The sequence below is a fragment of the Phyllostomus discolor genome, chromosome 4, assembly GCF_004126475.2.
Source record: "Phyllostomus discolor isolate MPI-MPIP mPhyDis1 chromosome 4, mPhyDis1.pri.v3, whole genome shotgun sequence".
In the NCBI taxonomy this organism is placed as follows: Eukaryota; Metazoa; Chordata; class Mammalia; order Chiroptera; family Phyllostomidae; genus Phyllostomus; species Phyllostomus discolor.
In genome coordinates, this window is record NC_040906.2 from 8277096 (window position 1) to 8282572 (window position 5477).

Consider the following 5477-nt stretch of genomic DNA (forward strand, 5'->3'; position numbering starts at 1 on the left):
TGAAAACATACAACACGTTTCTTTTTTCCAGAAATAGTAAGGGTGATTCTAGATTTTATTTGGAAAAATTAAGAACCAAGAAAATGTGTTTTTTAATAGAAAAACAAGATAAATTATTTGCAGAGAATAAAATCCTACTCTCGACTCTTAGTCACAGTGACATGGTCAGGAGCATGAAGAGACAATCCAATAAAACAGGAGAAAATTCTGAATTAGTCTTTAATTTATTGGGATTTTAGACTCTAATAAAGATAGAATTCCATACAAGAGGAAGAAAAACAGAATATTTAATAAGATTAGAACAATTTAATTTTGGTTTTAAAGGAAAAACTAAGTAGGACCCAAGAGTGCTAGAATAACTCTATCAATATGTAATTGTATATGTACCAATCTGCAGCTATAAAAAATGAAACTACAAAGGACAGAAGGAAAACATATAAGAATTTATAACCACAAACCTTTCTAAAATAAATCCTAGAAGTCAAACAACTAAGCTTATGCATGGAAGCAAAAAACACTCTAAGCAAAGCAGCAACAACAAAAAAGGTAATCTGGGGACATTATTGCAACTCATCAAAGCTACTTTCCTGAACTTAAAATGAACAAATACAGATCAATAAGAAAAAAAATCAACAGCTTCATAGAAAAACAGGCAAAGGGTATGAACAGGGAATTCAGAGAAAGAGAAATGCAAATGGCTCAGACACGTAAAAGATGCTAAAATTAACTCATGTGAGAAATGTATATTAAAACAACAGTGAGCTATCCTGTTCAATGTCATACTAGAAACTAATCCAAGAGGGTGACAATACATTTACTCTCTGGGAATGAGTCAACAGGTAATCTCAAAGATTGTTGAGGGGAGTGTAACTTAGTTTCACCACTACAAAGGAAAATTTGGTATTCTCAAAATTTTAAATATGTTTATCCTTCTATATTTCCATGTATAGAGTCCTCTGATAGGAACACACAGTACCAATAAACTTGCATACCTGGTAACTGACTTGTAGAAAAGGTTTTTCATTGAATTATTGTTTCTAAGAATAAAGGGCTGAAGACTATTTAAATTTTATTAAATGGGGACAGGGAAAATGTATTATGGTATACCGATATATTTACTCATAATATATTAGCTACATAAAAAATGAGGAAGATCTTTACATAGCGATAAAGGCTCTAAATTATATGATTAAGTGGGGAAAAGTCAACTCTCAAAATAGGAATAGGTGTAATGACCCATCATTTGTGTTAAAGTAAGGTGAAAAATATGGTATTGGCTTAGATACACATACGACATTTCTAGGAGGACAAACAAAACCAAGCCTAATGATCACCTGTTGTGGGGTAATGGGACCTATGGGGTAACGTCCCCTTTTTATGGGTTTTGCATGTTTGCACCATCTGAATGACCCATCCCCAAATTAAAATACTAATTTTTAAGAAATGTTTTAACCTCATAAGAAATAACACTAAAGAATAAGGAGCTGGAGATTTTTAATTTTTATATGCAACCATTCTGCTGTTTTTTACATTTTTGGGCAATATGTATGAATAAGTCAATATGCATTTATAATGAAAAGGAACAAACACAGAAGAAAGGATAGAGTTGTTTTGTTTTTTTTATATAAGAGAAAGGCTTTTTGTATTAAAACACAGCTTTGTGCCCTGGCTGGTGTGGCTCAGTAGATTATGTGCCAGTCTGCAAACCAAAGGGTCGCCAGTTCAATTCCCAGTCAGGGCACATGCCTGGGTTGTGGGCCAGGTCTCCAGTGGGGGGGGTGTGAGAAGCAACCACACATTGATGATTCTCTCCCTCTCTTTCTCCCTCTCCTAAAAATAAATAAATAAAATCCTTTTTAAAAAAATAAATAAAACATAGTTTTGCTTGGCAAGCTGTAGGGTTTTGTGCGGTCGCATAAGAACACCTTATGGAGAAATAAATGTTCTGTACATAGGATGACTCTGAAATACCAACGGCATCAAAGTTCACAAAGAAATGACAGATATTAGGGGCTAGAAACAGAGCACACTCGTCTTGGGAGAAACGGAAAAGGTTGTAGGTCTGCTTGCTCGGACTTGCCCCCTGCCTGGGACTCCCGTCACCACTGTGGTCTGTTGTTTACTGACACATTACTATGTGCTGCGTGACTGGGCAGAATTTAACAGCTTCTCCCATGACCCCGGCTGGCATTCCCTTTATTGCTAGGGCTTCCAGCCTTGCTCCACTGGAGTCTATTTGTAGCACCGTGTGGGGGCGGGGGACTCTGTTAGAACATGAATCTGGTCATGCCACTCCTGGCTCCTCCAGCGACTTGACTTTTCACTGCAAGTCACAGGGCCACCACCGCAGAGGCTCTGATCTCCGAGGCCCCGCCCCCACAGGAGCCTCACCGGCTTTGGCCTCCCTGACTCCCTCCTGCTTCCCCATCCGGGTCTCAAGGAGGAGGAGGAGAGGATGGAGTGACCCAGGACACATGACAAATGGCTTCTTCCTTGTGATTATCTGTTCCAATATCCAGAAAACAATCTCAAGTCTTTCTCATTTGCCTACTTACTAGAAACCTTGAGCTTCACGAGATAATTGACTTTTAAGAGAAATTGTTCTAAAATGTCAGAGGACCCATTCCCACATGAAGAACCAGGCCTCACAGGTTTAAAAACTCAGAAGGCGGGACGAACAAAAACAAGAAATGTGAACGCCTCTCTCTGACTCAGCTGGCTATGGGGAAGAAAACAGAGGTGTGAGTTGACATGGATCCTCTCCTGTCCTGGGATTTAACTTAAGAGCATGACCCCGAGTGCCCCCCGATCCCATATGGAATGGAAGAGACCCAGAACATCTCCTGGCCCCGTGGAGGTGCAGAGCGGACGGCGGGCAGGGGACAGTGCTGCCGGATGAGGTGGCCAGCGTTCAGGGCGGAGGGATAAAATGATCGAAGGATGAAGGAGCTCGGGGCTGACAGCCAGCACCAGGATCGAGTGACAGGCACAGCCCTCTTCCAGGCTACTGGCAGCAGCAGACAGAGCCAAGTGGGCGCGATGCCGTCAAGGAAGAGCCTCGAGGTATTGACAGGGGCCAGAGAACAGGTTTTAGCCCATTGTGGGCCACGTAACTTTATTCCATTGCCATAGCCACAGACTCGACCTAAATCTCCCTACGGTCTTGTAGTAGACTGTTCTGTGTGGCATGGGCCCAGCTCCCACTCGGAAATGCACAGGATCCACACCCACGAATAGGTGCTCCTGTGGGGAGTCAGGCATGCAATGTACCTAGGCCGCTATGAGTCTTGTTTTTTGCTAAAACTCCCTCACCCTGAATTGAGGACATTTATTGCAAAGCAACTTCCTAAAATCCACGCTAAACCTTCCAAGGATGAGTGTAACTGGTTCAACCGCGTTTGCCTTTTCATTTGCAAATATCCCTCTTCTGTGATGTGATTAGCAGCATTGGCTCCTTTGTTTTCTGTAAAAGGTACCCACCTAAAGCGAACCTGTGCATAGTAAATGAGGATGATCATGTAATGGGTGGAGGAAACCCAACAGAGGCCTGTCATGGCTGAGGCTGAGGCTTTTGCTCCCCTTGAGACAAAAGCCATGTCCCTTTTCCCCTACCGGACTCGGTAGTCCGTGTGAATGTCACATTTCATCCATAATGACGCAGACACTGAGCGCCAATGTCTCCCCACTGTCTTATGAATGTACAGCATGGGTAGCAGATCAACTAGAGGGCAGAAATGTGTGTTACTCAAAGCAGCCCATCACCACCTCCAGACACACGGTTGAAAGTACGCATTCTTTGGACAATAAAGAATATGCAAATGGTATTCATTATGTCATCCATATCTGATGTATTGACTTGCAAATTCAAAGAAAAAGATGGTGTCATAGATAAAAGAGAATGAAAGATGTTTTAGAATAACTTTGTAATTGAATGTTATATTACCAAACTAGGCTTTTATTTGAATTTTTTATTATATTAGAGTCACCATCTCTCTGATATCTCCCATTATAGTCCTAAAACTTAAGCCTTAATTCAGATTACAGGGAAATGGCAAGAAGAATGGCTCGATGTTTGATCAGTTTCCAAAGATGGGTTTATGTCCTCAATACATTGAATAAAGAAGAAAAAATATTTCTCCATAGAGGGATATCGTAAGAACACTTACCAGTCACAGAGAGAGCCTTTTCTTTTTCTTAGTGATACATAAATGAGGGGTGTTTCTTATAGTCAGTGACATCTTGGATTGCACAAAATATATAAATACAAAAGGATTAATATGTTTCAAGAAATGAAAATATGTAATGTAAATACGGCAAGGGAATACAAGGCTATCAGCCATTACCAAATAAATTTGCAACGGAGCCACATTTCTAAACCATCTAGCAGTGAAGAATGAAATAGAATTTAAAAACTCCAGAAGGTTTAGACGGAGTTTCAGACACAGCTGAAGAGAAAAGCAGCGATAGAAAACACAGCTCCATACATTAGGACTCAGCACAGAGAGGCGGAGATTAAAAGTATGGGAGGTGAGAGGACACGGCGGAACGAGAGAAGATTGATCACAGTGTTTCCCAGGCGGAGGTGCCGCTGCTTACCCTAGGGAGCATTTGGAAGAATCTGAAGACACTTGCATTACAGTGGCGTTTACTGTCCGGAAACCAGGTAGGTAAAATGTCCCATAATGCAAGGAATAGTCCTACACAACAAAGCATTTTCCCGACCAGAGCTACCATAGTGTGTCTTGTGAGGAACATCAGCTTAACCAACGCCTGACGGAAGTTGAAGAAGATAACACAGAGCATGGAGAAGACGTAACATTCAGAGAGAGTGGCTGATAGTTTTCCAAAGTGATGGAAGACACCGATCCTCAAATTCAAGTGTCTCAACAAATCCCCAGTTGGACAAAACCAATGACATTCCAACCACACACATTGTAGTGAAACTGAAGAACAGAAAAGAGATATAAAATCAAAAAATAGTCAGGAAAAAAAGGGGAATTGACCTAGAAAGAAACAATCATGAAACCAAAGGCAGATGTCTCCACACAATGGCGGTCAGAAGCCAGTAGACTATAAAGGGTGTTCCGAATCTTTCAGATTCGTACCTGAAAGAAACTCTCTTTTAAGAATTTTCCCCACAGGAAAGGAGGATGGTCCCTCTACTGGGCAGAATTCACGTGCGCGTTGATAGACAAAAGGCTGACAATGAAAGACTAGAATCGGGTCATGAGCAAGAGGTGCTCCAGAGTCTAGAGAAAGGCTAGTAGTTCTCTAGTGATTCATGAATGCTCCTCTACATACGAGAACATTCCAAGTGAGCACGGTGCTGAAACCTACCCATTACAGCCTTGGCAAATGGCCTGCATGAAAGAGAATCAAAGGAGACAGGCACACTGCAGGGAACATGAGGGAGATGGCATCTGGGTTCTTCCGTTTTCTCTCCATGAAGTAGATCCTAGTCTGAGAGTGAAGGAAAG